Raw genomic sequence first — 21,657 nt, forward strand, 5'->3', positions numbered from 1 at the left:
TGGTGGGAATGTAAACTTGTTCAACCACTTTGGAAAGCAGTATGGAGGTTCCTCAAAAGACTCCACATAGAGCTCCCCTATGACCCAGCAATCCCACTCTTGGGCATTTACCCAAATGTTTACAAACAAGACCACACTATATGACAATTTAAAATTTGAGATTAAATTTATCTTCAAAAAACATTTCAGTATGAGAGTCTTTGTCAAGTCTGTGTATTAATAAGAAGGCCAGATATAGGAATTGTATTTATGACTTTAAAATCAACAGTGAAGTTGATATTAACATAATATTATAAGTTAATTGGAAAGGGAAGATGCAGGTGGGTTAATACTGATTTGGTCTTTCACCTTTAAAAAATATTAGTATATTATATAACACAGCCTCTACATTTCAAAATGAAAACATGGAAACCTTTTATTTACATGACTTTGTAAACTCTCATGATTTGTCAATTTGAATTTTGGAATTTATCACATTTTGTTGTTTAAAAATTAGGTTTGATTTTTCCAGTTTACATCATCTTATTCTTGTGGCTAAGTGGAATATATAAGAGGCTACTCTATTCAGGTTTGTTTAGGTTTTTGATTTCCTTGTTTTTTGAACAGTTCATGCATTAAAAAAATTACCATTTAAGACTTTTAGATAGTCATATTTTCTTTTATTTCATTTTTATATCTAATCTTTTAAATATCTAATCTTTCTGGCTTTTATATCAACTTCATTTTCAGAGCCAACCTGTATGAGTTAACAGTATTACCATCATTCAAACTATTGTAGGAATCATATTCCTTCTTACTTGTATCAAAACCCATACTCGACAATGTGTTGCAAAAGAGGATTTACTACTTTCACCTCTCTGGAAGGCTTTGTTACAAATAATACACACACAGAAGTGCTACTCATATCTAATCTTGATGTATTTTATTTAATATCCTGGTATCCATTCTCTAACCCTGTAAGTACAATAATTCTTAGATTTCAGTGTAATTACTCTTTAAAAATCAGATAACATATTACTTACAAGTTATTTATTTTATCTAGTACTATTACATTGGTACAATAGTTGCATGCATATTTATGTCTTTTCATGCAGCTTATGAATATCATATTTTTTCAGCGCTTGTATGTTACCTTCATTAGACAATGAGTTCCTAAAGTACATTCCATGTCTACTGTCTGCATGCGGAGTTCAATGTGAACTATGGGTTAAAGAACAGTACATTTCAAAACAAAAATACTTACTTCAAATCCACGGTGGAAAATTAGGTAAAACCACAAACATATACCAGAATGAAACTTAATCTCTCAGGAAAAGGTAACCCCCTGACAATAATCTGCAATTGGAAAATTAGACTGGAAAGACTTCTCATGTGCAGTTGCCTTGCTATGAAAACCATCTTTTTTGGGATTTTGATCCATAAGTCCCCACCCAGCCCTTGGTCAGCTTCTGGGCCAATTCCATGAAATACACCCATATGAACATCTGTGTCTTTACACAAATGAGATTAGGGTCTGCACAATATTTCTTTAACTGATGGATTTATTCAAAGAAAATATTGCATCAGTAAACATTATATTTCCAGCACTGTGATTATGGTAACATCTAGCTTCTTGTAGATTCCTACAGTTCATTGGTAAATTTCACAGGAGAAGTTTATCCCAGAATGTCTAATTTCATGATTTTAGACCTTTTTCATATGCATAACTTTACTAATTATACAACTGTAGGTGTCAATTATTAATCACTGTCCCACTGATAGACTTAGGTTTGTAGAAATAGGGACAATATACATATTTCATTATTATTAAATTTCTAGCTAATGACTTCTTTATTTACTACTCTTTGGTCTTAGAAACATTTTTATTTTTATAAAAGTGTTATGTTAACAATAATTTAGTATATTGTGTGTGTCCCAGATCTTTGGTATAAATAATTTTCCCATTCATATTGGTAAACAGACATATTATTAACTCAAGTTTGTTGACTCTTATGTGTGCGTTTTATTTTATTTACTTATCTTTAGATATAATTTTATTAATATTAAGATGTTGTACTGAGGGTCACCATTTCATAAGTCAGGTAATGAGCACAATTCTTTTTGGACAAATTCATCTCTTCCTTTCCTTTCTCCCAGTATCAAGATATACATTTAATAACATTTAGTGTCTGCTGACCATAACATCTTTTTAGCTTTTAAATACTAAGACTTTGGAAAATTGCATTTTTGAACAAATTTGTAGCTATTTCTACATTCACTTAAGAATTAGTAAGAGTAATTGAACCTATTTTTATACTTCATCTTTATTAAATCTATATATACAATTTAATATTTTGATATAAAATTTTAGAAGAAGAGATACAAATTGCCTCAAAATAAATAAAGTCAAATTGAATCAATGCATAGTACATTTATAGAACCAGCTTTCTGGAAGTGAAAGAACACAAAACTCAAGAGTCTAGTGAAATGGTTTAGGCCTGTATTCCAGGATCACAGTGTCTTAATGTAAGGTCAGCCCTGTCAAAATGTTAGTGAGACTCTGTGTCAACAAATATATATTTAATGTATACACATTGATGAGTTTAGGATATGAATACATACATGAAACTATCACTTCAGTCATAGCAGTGGATATATTCATTATCTCCAAAATTTTTCTTGTATCCCTCTATAAATTTCACTCTGTGTTTTGTTGTGGGACAACATAAGATTTACCCTCCCAATAAAATTGTAAGTACACAATATAATATTAGCTGTAAGTTCTATGCTATGTGGTACATTCATAGAAGCTTTTGTATTATAAAACTAAAATTTATACCAACTGTGCAATTCCTGTTTTTCTTCCTCCTAGAGTCATCATTCTATTGTTTCTTTTTGTGAGTTTCTATGTGTGTGTGTGTGTGTGTGTGTGTGTTTCTGCCAATCCTAGGACTTGAACTCAAGACCTGAGTGCTGTTCCTGTGCTTTTTAGCTCAAGATTAGCACCCTACGATTTGGAGTCAGAACTTCATTTCTGGCCTTTTGGTAGTTAATTTGAGATAAATGTCTTACCTGCCTTGGCTGGCTTCCAACTGATATCCTCAGATCTTAGCCTCCTAAGTGGCTAGGATTATAAATGTCAGCCAGTGGTATCTGGCTGCAAATATATTCATGAGCACAATTAGTTTATCTAATTTTATGTGTGAAATATTATTTTACAAATTTACTATTTAACTTCAAATATTGCATTCAGAAAAATTACATTTTTCTGAAGTTCAACTTAATATAAACATTCCTTTTCTAGTAGGTATATTACTTATAAAGCCATTCATTTAATATATGCCTTTCATTTTCACTCATTTATTTGGTTTTTATATCTTTATTGGAACTGGTACATTGTAGAACCAAGTTTCTTTTCTCTTTTAACATGTGCATATTCTTAGAGTATACTTTGATAGATAAACTTGTTCAGAGAGAAAATTTCACTCTTTCAAGCAAAGTTAATCCAGTCAATAGTATTTCCTAAGAATCATTTCTTAGAAAAAAAGGAGATAAAGAATTAACTTTCTAAATCTAGTATACTCATAATTTAATATCATGAACTTTTGGTTGGATAGAGCTTTAAATATGTCTTAAATTTCTTTTATGGATATTAGTCAATTATAACTATTCCATGCAGGTTTGGATTAAGGTTTTATTTTTTAATTTTGTTTTAGATTTTGACACAGTTTTTCCACTTTTCCAAATCTATAGGCATATTTTAATATAATATTATTTTTAACATTATATTTACTTACATTTTATGAATCTTTATCAATCTTTTCTTTGATTTTTATGAAGGTTATCTATTTTATTAATGGGTTTAAAAATCCAAAGTAATGGCCCTTAAAGATAAATTACCATAATTAAATCTATACTGTACCTAATGCATGCATGCATAGTCAATTAAGTGACCATTTGGCTGAGTATAATATCTTTCTTTAGAATCATCTTTCTTCTGAATCTCAGAAATTACTGCATGGCTCTTTTCAAGACTGAAAATTCTGTGGTTACTCTTTTACTCCAGTTTATGAGATATATGTTTCTCTGTGGCTCAGTAGCCACACATTTTCCCATGTGCTCAGGGCAATGGGGCTGACTTCTAGTACTGCTCTGATGGAGAAATCTAGATGAATTCTCTTGTAGAAGAGTTGGTTGTCAGACACTGCTTTTTCACTATAAAATTATTCCTTCTAGCCAGGTGCTGGTAGCTCATGACTGTAATCCTGTAATCAGGACATTGAGATCTGAGGATATAAGTTCAAAGGCAGACTGGGCAGGAAAAGCCACGAGACCCTTATTTCCAATTTATTACTAGAAAACCAGAAGTAGCACTGTGGCTCAAAGTGGAAGAGCATTAACCTTGAGTGAAAAAACTCAGAGACAGCACCCAGGCCCTGAGTTCAAGCCCCATTACTGATAAAAACAAATGAACAATCTTCAGTAATACTAATGGAATTACTAGAAAGCAGTCTGTAGTAATTTACTTTCTTAAATCCTTATTCAATTAAAATTATATGTGATTTTCAAATCTCTTTAAGCAAAACCAACTCTCTAACTAAATATATTCTTCAGGTTTGATTTGCTTTTGGATTTTCAGAACTTCAGAAATTTCATATCATCCTGAATTTTAAAAGATCATCCATTTAAACAGTCCTTGTACACAAACAATATATATCAATATAGTCCCTATACATAAACAATATATATCAATATATTATCTTGAGGTCAAATAAACACTTTTTAAACAAAATCCATGAAAACTTGCCACTAATGGTTTACTAATGGTATAAACTCAAAGGACTCATGTTTTTGAGTTCAAAACAGCACAAATCACAGTAATTAAAATGGTATGAGACCAGTACATAGCTCAACACATAGTGCGAACAATGTTATATAATGGAGTGATTAGAAGTAAGCTCAAAATATTTATAGTTAATTTTCAACTGGGGGTTGAGTCATGTAGTCCCTTTAACAAATGGTTTTGATACAACTAGGTAACTACAGGCATATCAGGATAGAGGAAAGCCACCAGCACAATCATGTTTATTGCAGCATTATTCACAAAAACCAAGCTATGGAATCAGCACAGAGGCATCTCAATGGACAAATGGATTTTACAAAAGGGTTATACATACACACACATAATGTAAGTTTTTGTTCATTAGAAAGAATGACATTGTACCATTTGTAAAGAAATGGTAAGGTCTGGAAAAATTATGTTAAGTGAAGTCAAGCTCAGAGAGACAAAAATATGTATATGAAAGCTAGGATTAGCTTATAAACCCATAGTAAATATGTTGGGTGGTATGCAAATTTATACAAGTATATTAACTTAAATATGGTAGATCCAAGGGAGAACTAAGTAGTGTAATTCCTTAGAAAGATAAAGTTGAAATTCAACAAAATGAATGCCAGGAAGCAGGTATTTCAAAGGTTTGGGGTGGGATGAAGAAGAAAAGGGTATAGGAATGAAGAGACAGGAGGAATGCAGTCAAGAACTGCTTCCCTTTCTCTCTGCTTCTCTCTATGGTCTCCACCTACAAGTTAAACAGTTTATTTGCCACATAGTGTCTAGTGAGCAACACCATTGTATTTGTTCACCATTTGTTCCACCTTTTCTGTGCCCCCCTTATCCTCCCAAATACAAACTAACAAACAAGACAAAAAGGAAAGGAAACAAAGTTAGCAACACTTGCAACTAAAAAATATCCCTTGTTTCCTTTTCTTGGAGTTGATTTCTTAATATATTATTTTATATGCTCATATGCACATAGCTATTGAGCCTTTGTCAACCACTCATGCACATTTTCCTTTGGACTCAGTGGGGGAATGTCTAGAGTGCTATATAATTTATCATGTTCTAGCGTACACACACACACACACACACACAGTTTTTATAAACTGCTTTGTTAAATGGCAACTTCTTTGTACAACTATTTAAAGATAACATAAAAAGAAAGCAAAATATAAGAAAGTATAAGGAGACTGGAGGATAGCAAAAATTTAGACATAGAAAAACCATGTATATTTTCATCAAAGAAAAAGATAATTACTGGAAAATACCTATTTAATTAAATAAGGAATACATTTTGTTAAATATTTAAATAACCTTGATAAGGTTTAGTTCCTTTATATTCATGGGAAAAGAAACAAGGGTAGCATAACTAATACAAAATAGACCTTCAAATCTCATTTTATTAAAATGTATTCACTAACAAACATAATATTATGCACACACATTTATGGTGTGATTCATATTTCTTAAATCACACTAAGTATGAGATAACTTATAGAAGTATAAAATTAATTTATACTTAATTTCATAATTTTAAACATGAGAAAATTAAGATAATGAGTAATTTTCACAATATTCTCAGGGAATCACTCTTAATGAGTAGGGGTATGTGTGTGTGTGTGTCTATCATGCATTCATGCTCTTATAAAGAATTTGATTTTAGTGCCTATGCTGATAGTCAGGGCACCGTACTGTCTATGTAGGTTCACAAATGAGGTGTGATCTGAAGAATATTGACTGATTTCACTGAGTACTTAAGGCTACTATCATGTAGAAGAATATGAACATGGCTTTTCATATCTTATCATTATTCAAGAGTAAAGTTTCAGTATGAAAGCAGTAGATGGCAGGTCATGGTGTGGAGAAGGGACTTTGTGAGGGCTATAGGTAGAAATGAGATGGGGCTGTAGGAGTCGCAATGCAAACTTCTACTTTGTGCTTTCTCCATGGTCAGTGTGGCAGGTGCAAAACACACTCCCCTCAGCAGGTTTTTGTGGAGAATAAAACATCTTAAATTATTCGAACATTGTTTATTATATTGTTCTAAAATTATATGCTCACACGTTAGAATTAGGTAAAGTGCTGTGGATCTGTAATGGTATGCTAAACTCTGATGACAATTGCGTTTTTTATCAATTTCTCTTTTTACTTCTAATGGATTTTACTTTATACATTTTTCATGAAGTGCAATTTGTCTGCAAAATGTTCATGCTCATTGCAGGCATTCATGGATTTGCATCTTTCCATCAATAAAAATCATTTTTTTCCCACACCAGTACTTTCACATTTTATCCTTTATTATGTGAGATACTAGTTTTACCACATCAGTTTTCTTTTCAGCATTGCTTTGCTTGTCATCTTATTTGAAACCTTCCTTTCAAATTGTTTCTAATTGGAATATTTTAATTTTGTAGTTATTTTACAGTATGAAGTAAAGCAGCCTTCCAAAGGAAAATTTGTGTCCCTCTAGCATATGTACATTTAATGTTGCTTATTGTAGCTACAATCTTCTATTACTTTAAAACATATTTGCAGTTTATACTTATGTGGGAATTTCTTTAAGTATTTTGTTATATAATCTATTGTTAGAATTATAAGAAAAAAAGAAAGACAAATAGCAATAATATTTAGAGACTAATCCTGGTAAGTTTTGCCATAGACTATGAAATTACATTTTCTGTTAGCTATTTCTATTTTTATAGATTCTACAAAGTTAATCTTAAAATACACTAAAAAAAACTCCCATAATGTGAGTTATTTCTTTTTTCTTTAAATACATTTTTACATATAAATGTGTTGTGACGTTCTTTCATTTTGAATTACAGACACCAAATATTTCTTAATCTAAACTGAGATTCTAAATGTAGTGTTTATCAGTTTCATCCCCCCCATTTTTTGCCACTCCTGGAACTTGAACTCAGGGCCTGGGTACAGCTCCTGAGCCTCTTTGTGCTCAAGGCTAACATTCTACCACTTGAGCCACAGTACTACTTCCAGGTTTATCTGAGTTTTTTTTTTTTTTTTATTGGAGATAAGAGACTCATGGACTTTCCTGCCCAGGCTGCCTTCACACCATGATTTTCAGTCTCAGCAAGGATTAGAGGTATGAGCACCTGGTAGTAAGTTCTACCTGTTCTATATTATTATTTTTTGACATTTTGAGATTTCATTCCAAAATACTTTAGATTTTAATTATGTGAAAAGCTTGGATTATTTTTTAAGTCAATGATTTACTTTCAGGGAATTTAACAAAAAAGATAATTATGTATTTTGCTGTATTGATTTTAATATGGTTATATGGTTTCAAAGTGTAAATACTTTATATATAATATAGATATACATCATATAAAATAATTACACATATATGTAATGTATATTTTCTTTAAAAATCACTAAGGCAGTGAGTAAAATGTATTTTTAAAAATATTCTAAAATACTTTGAATACTTTGTGTATGTATATATAATTATATATTCATATGTAAATAGAAAAAATATATGTTCAAAATTATACATATGTAAATAGAAAGAATATATGTTCAAAATTATACATATGTAAATAGAAAGAATATATGTTCAAAATTATAAAAACAAAATATATTTCAAATATATAGAATTTGAATACATGCATATGTACACACATATTTGTAATATATTTTATATATAGAAATTTTGAGCAAATTTTATAACTTCATATTTTAACATTTCTTGACATTCTAAAACTTTCTGCTGTTTACTAGCATTATCTCTAAGTTTAGAGTCATTTGTAAACAACTAGATTTTTGCCTTTATTATTAATAAGTTTAATTTTTCCCATATGTTTGGGTTTTTATACTTGAAAAAAATCCCTTCAGATTATTTATAGTTATAATTTAATTTTGAAAGATTTCTAATAAATATATATTTTCAAGGTCAAAATACCCATAATATGTAAAAATTACTTTGGGTTTTCCTCATCAATATGCTTTCTCTTTAAGACCTTTTTTTGTCCTTAACTGAATATTTGAATATTTTCTCTTTGTCTCATTTTTTTCTTTTTTCTCTCATTATCTAAATATGGTTTTCATCAAAAGATTTTTGTTTTATGCAGTTCTTTTCTCTTAAATATCTTCATTTAATTTTTTGAGTATGATAATTGGATTTTTCTTCCTGTGATCATTCCACAGTTTAAATTGTTCATGTTTCCTAATTGATGACACACTCTAAATTTTACTGGTAACTTAGATAAAAATTTCTAATATATTTTTGTCTGTCTATCCATAAAGAAGAATCTAGCCTATTTCCTAAAGGGTTGAAATCTGATTTTTCAGCCACCATTTAAGTTACACTTTCTAAATATGTTTGTAAGGAATGAGGTAGTTCTTCTATGTTTTAATTGGCTAGAATTATTAATGCTGTGAGATTTTCTTTAAAAATCACTAAGGCAGTGGGTAAAATGTATTTTTTAAATATTCTAAAAGACTCTGAATACTTTGTTAGCCTGCTATAGGTAAGAAACATCAGTGAAAACAAGAACCTAACACAAACAATAGAATGGAAAGAACTGCAAGCTGGACAATATCAAAATTTTGAGAATTTATGTATATTTTCACAAGATCTCTAGGCATATTAAGCTCACAAAGTGCATGAAATTTGTGGTAAGTGGTATTCCAAAAGTTAATCAGACCTTCCCTATATACATTGAATCCTGAACAAAGAAGGTTCCTTTGTGTTGAATTACGCAGAAGCTATTGAATTCCTTAGAGAAGTCTTCCTCTTGAGTTGGCCTTCCAACAAATTACACATAATTCACATATTTTGATCAATAAATCCCCAAACTTGATTTTAACTTAGGGTGTATCTGGAAAATAATTCCCCTATGTTCCATTTGTGAAGGATATCATCATACATGGAGAAGTGTAGCTGTTCTGTAGATAATAGAATTACTCAATAATCATACTCCAAGTATAATATGGACCAGTTAGCAGTTGAGCAAAGATGTTAAGATGTCATAAATATGCAAATAGCATAAGTGATAAAGACAATTTACCCATGCATACTGTTTTCTCTTGAATTCTCTACAAAGTTTATTGTCCATCAGGGATTAAAGCATTTGTATACACAGGGTGCTTTTGGCTCAAGTCTGTAATCCTAGCTACTCAGGAGAATGAAGTCTGAGGAATGCTGTTCAAACCATCCCCAGCAGCAAAGTCGATTGACACTTTTATCCTAGTGAACTAGACAGAGAAAGCTTAAGAAGTAGAGTGCTAGTTTTGAGTAAAAAGGCTCAGGGACAGTGACCATGCCTTGAGTTCAAGCTCTGGGAATGGCAATGAAAAAATAAAATTGTGTAACTGGAAGTAAACTTTGAAAATATGTACAGAAGGAATTTAAACTGAAAAAAATGAAAGAAAATAAATACACAGTGGAGAAAAGTCTGCTTTCAGTATTAGGTGGTAACTGCAAAACTAATGTAAAATGTTTGCAGATATCCAACAGGAAAAGACTAAAGGAATTCAATACTGCAATCCCCCCTATCCTTCCCCAGGATTTTACCTCACCTAAGAGAACATAAAAGGACATAAAATAGAACACAAAATGACAACATCCAACTCCCTTCGTCCTGGGGTGCCCTTTCCTCTTATATACACAGAGCCTTATTGAGTTTTTCCCAGCAACCCCAGAATAGGCAAATGTTATTTTACACATCTCACAGGTAAGGCGACAGAGATTTGGGAAAGATAAAGTGATTTGCCCAGCAAGTTGTTGGAAAAGCTGGCCACAATAGTCTCCTACTTCCCTCAGGCTTGTGGACTACATTCCTACTGGATTCTCCTCACAAAGACCCCTAAGAGTTGCTGCCCAACTGAGAACCCTCTTCACTTTTTCAAGCAACATTGGCTGGCCTGTGACAGGAGAATAGGAGAGCTGTCACTCCTGAGGTTCTGTCCCCTCTGTTGCCTAGAGAATCTGAAGACCATCAGAGCTGTGTCCTCGAGCATACAAAACCCACTTCCAGAGGCCAGACGAACTCCATCACAGAGGAAGACCCCTAGGACCTCAGAACGTCTGTCTTCCCCTTCCAATGTTCACCAACCCTAGAGGGTCATTACACAGCTATGCCTACCACAGCCGCCGGGTGTGCTGCGCCTAGTGGCCCACCAGAGGCACCAGTGAGCTCAAAACTGCAAGTTTAATCTTCCTGTCTTTTTCTGCCAGAAAATTTCCAGATTGGCCCAGGAAGAGTAATAGAAGCAGAAAATTAAAACTCATTATAGGAATTTAAGAATGGAAAAGTGTGTGGTGAAAACCACTGGAATCCTGGAGAATGGCTGAGAAGAGGGAATTATGCAAATAAAGAACTGTGTAAATAAGTATATTGTTAAATTGAGTCTTTGAGTAAACAATACTCTGAAAATATGTGAATTGAAAGTGCAAAAAACCAAGCAAAAACATAGTAGAGAAAAAGTCAATTACTGAGAAGCTGTAAGCTAAAATACCTCTGGAACTCCCATCAAGCTGAGACATTTGTGGGTTTCTATTTAGCAGAGTAGAGTGAAGTTATCAAAGAATTTCTTCTTTCTGGAGACACTTCAAATTTGCTCTTAAACCTTAGTTAGTAGTCCTAGATTAATGAATGCTCTCTGCATGATCTATCAAATTTTAATAAGAGTGTCTTTATTAAATAAATATAATAAGTATTTATTTCAATTCCTGACAAAACATTGCCTATAATGATTACAGGAAGACAACAAAATGTAGAGCGTCAAAAATGCAATACATTTGATGTTCAGAAACAAATCTAAAAGTACTAGACATATAGACATGCACAAAAATGTGACTCCTAAGAAAAAAATTCAATGAAAATTTTTATTAATTTAATACAAAAAACAAAATAGTTATTCAAAATGTGTTTGATAATGAAAGGAAAATGAAGCATAAGAATGAAAATGGAAAATATAAAGAAATTTATATGGGAAGGATAGTTAGAAACCAACATGAAATAAAAAGCATATTACATGAGTTTAATAGAAAATGAAAGACAGTATAAGTAAAGATCAGGAAAGTATTTAATGTAAATTATACAAACAAATATGGAGACAGAGAGAATAAAGATTAGAAAAGAAACAACTCAGGCACCTTTTGTAAAACATGAAATGATTATAATAGATGTTAAATTGAGGAAATATATTTGAAGATAAAATATTTCTAAATTTAAGGTAAACTTTAAGCCACCAATCCATGAAACTTAGTGACACTCAAAAAACAATGAATATAAAGAAAGCCATACCAAGATATATTACATATTTACTAAGATTATGTTGTTGAAAAACAGCAATGCAGGCAAAAATACAGAAAAGTATACAGAAAAAGATACAACATTGAGGTTATTTTTATGCAGTAGAGTTCTGTAGAACAGTAGAAATGGAGATTAAAAATTCTATGCTTAGAGATGAGCACCTCTTTCCTTCCACCAGATCATTATTCTGATAGTTCCTGCTGATCTGGTTGAGTTGAATGCAGTTGGATATTGTTCGGCCCTCATGCATTGGAAACTTCAGATTCTTTTATTGATGTTGGTATTTATTTTGAGGCAAAAATCAGCTGTGCCTTTCAGGTATCTTGTTTCACAGAAAGCTCTGTGTTAATGGGATGAGGAAACTCATGTTCCTCTTCGAGGTGCTCTAAATCAAGCAGTTGTGAATATTCAATTGTTCAAGGAAGTCCAGAAGCAGTAGAAGGAGCAATGCTACTGGACTGAGAGACCTTTGGGAAGAGGATGAACAACTAGCCAGCCATCACCACAAACAACTACCAGTAGCTCTTGGTGGGCAAGAAATCATCTCTGATAGGACAGGACTTGCTCAAGCTTGACTATGCCTTTGTGGACTCACTCACTTGACTCTTGTGGATAATGTGGAATTATGTAGGGAAATGATAGAGTTGGTTACTCTGTCCAACACATCTCTCTTTACCTCTCTTTACCAGGAGGTAGTGGATGAACATTTGTGTTAGTATGACAGCGGAGAATATGGAATGAGTCAATCTGGCACAGAGACTTCTGCTGTCAATGCAATCAATAGAGCAAGAGTAGTAGCAAAGTGGGCTTTTCTATATCTTAGGATTTTCTATATCTTAGTGAGCTCAATTTCACCAAGTAAGCTAACCCACATTAAACAGTAAGAAAACTCCCTTAGGTTTTCTCAGACCTCCTGAGTAGCTACACAAATACATATAAAATGATATAACTTTAGTAAAAATTTTTGTAGCAATCTAAATCTAAATATTATCCATAATTTTTATTATTTATCACATAAATAATAACACATGCTATTCAATAGAAGAAAGTACTGTCTCAATGTAAATTGACAAGATGTAATTGAATGTAATTTTGGACAGCAACTCTATTCCTGTTATACTACAAAATGAAATAAATTGTTAAAATGTAAGTGTAGCATATTGCTTGTTTAGGTAGATGTAAGTTATATGTCCCTTCTGACATTTTAAATTTAGCATGCCTTTCTTTCTAGAGTTGAATTGGATAATAAAGGAGACAGCCAACAAAACTATTCATATACTTTAAAGCTACATTTGTTCTCCTTTAGGAATATTTTCCCAGAAAATTATACTTGAAGAAAAAATTTAAAGTAATATATACAAATTTTTATGGTCTCATTGCTACTACAAAGCAGTCAGAAGTGAAGTAAAAGTGAAAAAATATTGGCATTTCTATGCAATGTTTACCTTATATCAAATGATGGAAATATTTATAGGAAATGCTACTAATGTCAGATGCAAAAAAGGATGCACACAATGACTTCAAGTTTACATAAATATTGCAATCTAGTAATTATACAATTATAGTAATTATACTTTCACTCCACGTTGAAGACAAGTAAAAAAATCTATGGTCAGTATTGAAGAGGAAATTTTCATAATGTTTGATACCCATTTCTATTAATTTCAATATAAAAGTGTTGGGAGCAAAATCTCCAAATTCTTCTAAATAGTGTGCTTATTTTGTACTACTTATTATTTTCATACATCACATTTCAAAATTTTATAAAATCAGAAGGCAGAAGAAAATTAAAAATAGACATTACATAAAATTTTATCAAAGAGACAAAAATGAATAAATCGTAGTTCTTCACGCTGGGCTGCTGTTTAAGGGAATCACTGTGTCATTTCAGAGACAATAGACTTTCTCTTGCAATTACCATCATTTTCCCTAGCTTCTGATTATTTGCAAAACAATAACCATTTGGGCAGTGGTTAATTGTTTCTCTTCAAACATTTGACACATTCTTCATTACTTTTAGTGGATGTGAGTCTTTTACTGAACCACAATTATAATTAAGACTGATGAAATCATTAGGTTTGTTGTAAACATTCAGTTTATCCAAATAGAGTTTGGCAACATTTTAAAGGTCTTCTGTCAGGTTCATTCAATGTTTAATTATTTGTTGTTGATGTTGAATTCCAGCATGACTGTTGTCATTTGTCATTATGTTCTATTGGAGCAAGTCAACTCTTTGTTTTTATATATTTTCACGTTAATTTAAAATAATTGCAAATATTACCTTTTAAAAGTGTTAAATCATCCTTTTCATTATTAATGTAGAGAATTCCAACAAATAATATAATTATACACACTTTCTAATTAAATAAGTAGGTATGGGACATTTATACAGCCAAATCCTTAAGGGAAATATTGAAATGAAGTGCATTCCCTGACCACAAGGATCTTATATTCTATTTCAGTGATGTAACCAAAGACACAAAGTACTTGAGAAGCCTAAAAAATTATACCTAAACTGTAATCAAGTTCAGGATTGCTGTGCTATTGTTTGATTCTTTGAAAATTTTATAGCATATTTTGGCAGAAGAGATCAAATGATTTTTATACAATTATCTGTGGCAGGAAAGTTTGTTTAGAACTTAGTCTGATTTAGGTACATGGTGGATCTTTGAATAGATTCCCTTGATCAAAATGCGTGGTTCTCATAAACCAAGTTGTTGAATTGAAACAACTATTGAACAACTATTTAAAAATTTTATCATAAAAATAAAGAATATGAAAAGTTTCTTGGCAATACACCTTTCTTTCATGAAGGTGTTCCATATGAAAGGGTTTCTGAAGAGAAAATACCAACAGGTTGCTTACCATTCTTGGTTAAAAAAGGATCATTACCATCCAAAGCACCCTTAATTTAGACCTATAAAACTATGCAGAAAATGTCTGTTCAAGGCCAGCCAGGGCAAAAAGGTAAATGAGTCTCCATTTGGAAAAATAATCAGCAAAATGATTTTTAAAAAAGAAGGAAAGAAAGAAAAAGTAATAGCTCAAGTGGGAGAGTACAATCTGAGAAAGTTTGAGGCCTGAGTTCAAACCCATTACCAGAAAAAAAATGGGTCTCTTAGCACATGAATGGTCTTTATGTTTGATATCCAGTTTCTGAAATTAAAGTGCTAGAAGACTTGTATTCATTCTAGTTATGTGTAAAACTTTGAAATGATGGTAGACAGTTAAATGTTCTCCTTATTAAAAACCTAGAATGTAAATTAATATGCACTTCTTTTTTTACTTTTGGCTGTTATGGGGCGTGAACTCTGGGCCTGGGCACTGTCCTTGAGCTCAAGGCTAGCATTCTACCACTTGAGCTACAACACCACTTACAGTTTTCTGGTGGATTATTGAAAATAAGAGTCTCGTGGATTTTCTTGCCTGAGCTGGCTTTGAACCACAATTCTCAGATCTCAGCCTCCTAAGTAGCTAGGATTACAGGCGTGAGCCAGGGGCATCCGGCTTAATATGCATTTATCAGCACCCTCGGCCAATGTTGTTGAACATTTATGTTTTGAAGAAGGGGTTTTAGAACAGGATGAGTTTTTGTTTCTTTCCTTTGATATATTAATCTACCAAAGTATCCCTTGAATTAGTTTTGTTTGCTTATATTTGCTCAATTAAACATTGTTTATAGGGGGATTAAATAATATTATAAGTAAATTTACAGGAAAAATTTACATAAATACTTTTTTAACTTATTAGTATTTACTTATTTTTAAACAGGAAATAATAATATTATTTCATCTGTCTGTGGACATTGGTGCTCAACTAGGATTACATTTTAAGATTATCTACATGGTCTTGAAACAAAAACAACTGACAAATACATCCCACCATAAAACATTTAAACTAGATTTCCAGGAAATTGGCCTTTGCAAGAGTGTTTCTAAATTTCTCAAGAATTTCCCAAGCAGTCAGGCTACAAATAATGAGAGTAAAGTAATTGTTGGTTACAACAAACTTCCCAATTACAAATCTTCAAGGCATTCAAGATCAACAGTTTTCAATGATTCTCCATATAATTTGAAGGGCTTGTCAGTCTAATAAACTAGTAGTTCATTTCATCTCCTAGTAGTTTCTTGTTACCTCACTACAGTGCCTTAAACTCTCATCTCTAGTCTTTTCCACATTTTGTACCATCTGCCAAAAGCCCATGTCCACTCTCCCAAGTGGACATGTATACCTTTTGAAATATATAGTGTAAAATATCCAACCTATCCTCATTTTTAGAAATGAAATTTCAGTGCAAAACTCAATAAAGATTAGCAGGATAACTAATGCAGTTATATTAATATTGTCTTTGGGTGTTTAGAAAGAAGAGTTTTTCTTGTGGCTGTTTATATGCTTGAATGGAAAAACAAAAATAAAAAAAAAACAATACATGGTGGTGGGTGGATCTAATTTTCATCCTGGTATATCTGAATACTGAATTTAGGCCTCATGGAACTTTCTCCTGTTTTCTTGACATGGCATTCTTCTGTACCATCAGAGAACATGTGATATACAAAGGCCAACCATAAGCCAACACCTCTTCTAATTAGCCAACTCCAGCTGTCACTGGAGCTGACTGCAGAATTAGAAGTGAAGCTCCTCCTGTTTACAGAAGAATCAGTCAGCTGTTCTAACCCACAGAAACATGAACTAACCTACATATCACTTTTCTTCACTACACTTTGAGTGATTTCATATGCAACCAATTCTGATAGTGTAGGGAAGAAAAACTCCACATACCTTTCAAACTAAAAATTGCAATAAACATACCATGTGTGATTTTAGAAGATGTATAAAATTTCAAGATAGCTTTTATTAAAATCACTAATAACCCTCCTATTGGTTACTTGTCTTTGAAAACAGCATTTTGTTATTTGTTTCAGCATTTTGTTATTTGTTTCAGCATTTTGTTATTTCCCTTCCCCTCCCCAAATTAGAAAAACATATATACAAGATGTAGGGCACTGGAATCAAATATGGTGAAAACAGGGGTTATACCATGGGGGAAGAGCATACAAAAGAAACAAAAAAAAATCACATAGTAAACTAAAAACAACAGCAACACATAAAACCTCTTGTGTCCCTATCTTAGGTTTCATTTCACTTAGCATCATCTTATATAGTCATATGTACATAGTTTTTGACCATTTCTGCTTGTCTAGTAAGATTATCCTAGATGTATACTAGTTATTGATTTTTTTGAATAAAACAAACATGGCAATAACTCTATCTTTATCCCTAGTGTTCACACTGCTCTTGATCTATGTAACATTTCTACTTCAATACTTAATTCATATCTCAAATTCCAAACGCCTAAAAATAAAGTTTATTCTCCGCCAAATTATTGTATACTTTTTCCAACTTGACTGAGGATGACTTTTTTCCAGCTGTTGAAAAAGTCATACCTATTTGTCTTCTGCCTTCATCAAAGTCCTTAGGAAATCTTGATACTGTAACCAAAGTTATGTTAGGCGTAGGGCAGCCTTTCATCTCTAAGCTAGCTTTCTAGTCAAGATCTTCATCATGTTTTACCTGGATTATTGGTGTTACATCATAAATGTCTCTGATTATGTTGTGCTTTCTTGTCTACAAGAGCAGCCGGGTGTTGCTTCCAGAGAATCTACTCCCTCTTTGAGCTCCATCCAACTTTCACATTCATTTTCTGTTTTACTTGGAGTAAAACCCATCTTACCCTCCCCCCAAAACTTAAGATTTGTTCTTCTGTGTGTCTAGAACTCATATCATCCAACTGATTTCTTTCACCTTCTACTCTGTTTATACTGACATTGTAGTTTCTCAAAGAGATCTGTCAAGTAGTGCTACTGTATTTACTGTGTCTACCATAAATGCTATTCCTAGTAATTCACAAACCTGTTCCCATGAAGGATTTGCTTTAACGTTACCTCACCTCACTGCATACTGCATTTATACTACTTGAGTTAAAAAAGTTTAGTAGCTTCATATACTCCTAATCTTTCTTTCTAAAATTTGAAAAGACTGGGACATTGTAGAAAAAGATCCATTTTAATTACCTCTATCTTTTCTGTTTTCCTTTCCAGACAGAATGTAAGTTCTGAAGGTCTTTGACTCAGAGTTATCATATACTCAGAGCAATATACTTGGGATATATTTGTGAAAAATTAATACATTTCATTTTCTTACAGTCAATAAATAAATAAATTTCTTTTATTTTCATTTAACATTAAATTTCAGTGACTCTGCTTAGTTTTTAAATATATAAGCATTTTAATTTATAAAATATTAATTTAGTCCTATAATTATTAAACTTAAGATTCATACTATTAAAATGAATGAATAAAAACCCTTTGAAAGAGTTTTAATTAGAATAAATTTAATAGGGTATTTGATAGATCATAGGGTATGAAATTATGAAGTCACTTTTTAAAATGCAAATGTAGAAAATGCTCAATAATAATCTCTTTATGGAAAGGAAAATTGAATGTAGGGAAGTGAAAATATGACAAGTCAAGTGATCTTGTCATACATTTTTCCATAAAATATTTAAAAAATTACAAACCAAAATAGATTTCAGATATTTTTCTTTTTCAGTCGGTCATGGGGCTTTAACTCTGGGCTTGGTCGCTGTCCCTGGTCTCTTCAGCTCAAGGAGAGCACTCTACCGCTTGAGCCACAACACCACTTCCTGTTTTCTAATGGTTTATTGGAGATAAGAGTCTCATGGACTTTCCTGCCTGGGCTGGCTTTGAACCGAGAACCTCAGATCTCAGCCTCTGAAGTAGGCAGGATTATAGGCATGAGCCACCGGTGCCCTGGAGATTTTTTATTACATTGTTTGAATGACTGTGTGATATTGTAAGTAATAAAAGCTGAACATAATTATTTTATAAACTGTTGTATGTTACATATATTGTTTACATGTATATTATATGTATATTATAATGTACTGATTATTTTTTATTATTTCATTGTTTAATATAAATATATTTCAGAGATGAATTCAATCCAAGTTAAAAATTAATAATATTTCCTGAGGCTCTTGCCTGTTTTCCCAGCTACTCAGGAGGCTGTATCTGAGGATCTTGGTTTGAAGTCAGTCAAGGCAATAAACAATTGTGAAACTCTTATCTCCACTAAATTCCCTAAAAAGCCAGAAGTGGCTTAAGTGGTAGAGCATTAGCTTTGATCAAAAAGAACTCAGGGACAGCACATCAGCCCTGAATTCAAGACCCAGGACCGGCACACACACACAAAATTAATTGTATCATTACTGAATAACCTATAAAATATTTTATAACTGCATCATAAATTAATATTTTTCTACAGATTCCATCAGCTAATTTTTTTCTCTAGAAAACACAGTGATTTGCAGATTGAATATTTTTCTTTAACTTACTAATAAAAATAATAAAAAATGTCTAGAAAATGTTCCTGTAATCTTGGAAATATATTCTTAACCTATCATTTTCATTCATTTTAAAACAATAAGAAAGATACAAACCATTATAGAATACATATGGAAAATGTAATTATTCTTTTCATAGTTTGATGATACATATATTTTCTGTAGGATTTTCCTTTTTATAAGAAATCAAACAAGTTGGTTCATCCTGACCTTTCTCTTAACTTTTAAGACAATGCTGAATGGTGTTTATGTAAAAAAGCTAATTTTCTCCTAATAGCTTGATTCACATTGATTTTCTTCTGCTTAAGATCCTTTTGTTACTTTTGTCTGAACCATAAAATTAGCAACTCATTATATGTTTCCTTGTTCAATGCTGGATCTAGCAAAATTGTGAATTACAAAAGGCTGTCTGGTACAAATCACTATTTTATAAATGTGATCCCTATGCTCTAAATCTTCCTTTTCCAAAGATGCTTCAACATGAGGGTACATATAAAGCAATAAATTAATTTCTTCTTAAGTTTATTTTTTATCTTCTTTTTTTCCTAAGAATTTGGATAAAAGTTTCTATCACTTAAAATTTAAGAATAAAGTGTGTGTGTGTGTGTGTGTGTGTGTGTGTGTGTGTGTGTATTTTCATGGTACTGGGACTGGAATGCTTAAAACTCCCATTTAGGCAGGCTCTCTACTGAGTTATGCCTTCCTTTATCTAGTTTCAGTGAATTTTGAGATAGGGTCTATTTTCCTGCCCTACTGGGTGTGATTCATTTAGGTTAGACTTCCAGGTATTCAGTATAAGACATGTACATATGACATTGCATCAGCTCTTCATTGAGATAGTGTCAGGCAAACTTTCCTGCCTGGAACCATGATCCCAACAATTTCAGCTTCCCAAGTAGCTAGGATTATAAATGTAACCTCAACACATGGCTTTCAATAGCTTTTGAAATAGGTATAATTTTCTGTTCTATCCCCATGGTATAACCCCTGTTTTCACTGTATTTGATTCCAGTGCTCTGCATCTTGTATATACATTTTTCTAATTTGGGGATGGGAAGTGGAATAACAAAAAGCTGAAATAAGGATACAAGTTGACTCATTGTAACAATGAGATGTATAAGACACTGTTGAAAATGAACTTTACAACATTGGGAAGGGTGTAAGAAGGAGTTGGGGAGGTAGGGCAGGAAGGGATGATAAGGGCAAAAAAGGAGGGGTAACAATTCTTGATAGGAAATGTACTCATTACCTTACTCATGTAACTGTAACCCCTCTTAACAGTATCTTTACAATAAAAATATATATTAAAAATAAAAATAAGATAGAAATATGTAAATGAAACAGCTTTCAAACTAATAAAAATATAACCCCCATATGTTTAAAGAACAATGATGTAAAACTTCTGTAACCCAAATCGTGGTGTATATCACAAATACATATAAAACAAGGCCAGAATTTACCCAAATGACCACAAACAAGGCCACACTAAAGCTACCAGCACAATTATGTTCATCACAGCATTATTTACCATAGTTTAGATATGGAATCAACCTAGATGTCCCTCATTAGATGAATGAATCAAGAAAATGTGATATATATATATATACCATATTAAATGAACTCAAAGAAACATAGTTCCCATAGTTTCACTTATTCAATAAGACCTTTAAAGAGGAACCAATACCTATACTCCTCAAGCTCTTCAGAGAGATTGAAGAAGAGGGAGTAATCCCAAACTCATTCTATGAAGCCAATATCAAACTCATCCCCAAACCAGTCAAAGACCCAACAAAAAAAGAGAATTACAGACCAATCTCTTTGATGAACACAGATGCAGAACTCCTCAATAAAATTCTAGCCAACAGAATCCAGAAATATATATGACCAAGTAGGCTTCATCCCAGAAATGCAGGGATGGTTTTACATATGTAAATCAATAAATGTAATCCATCACATCAACAGATCGAAGGTCAAGAACCACATGATCATCTCCGTTGAGGCAGAAAATGCTTTTGATAAAATACAACATTCATTCATATGTTAAAAGATCTGGAAAAAATTGGAGTAGAAGGAACATTCTTTAAAACAATACAAGCTTTATATGACAGCCCAACAGCCAATATCATACTTAATGGGGAAAA

This window comes from Dipodomys ordii, unplaced genomic scaffold, assembly GCF_000151885.1.
Source record: "Dipodomys ordii isolate 6190 unplaced genomic scaffold, Dord_2.0 Scaffold62, whole genome shotgun sequence".
In the NCBI taxonomy this organism is placed as follows: domain Eukaryota; kingdom Metazoa; phylum Chordata; class Mammalia; order Rodentia; family Heteromyidae; genus Dipodomys; species Dipodomys ordii.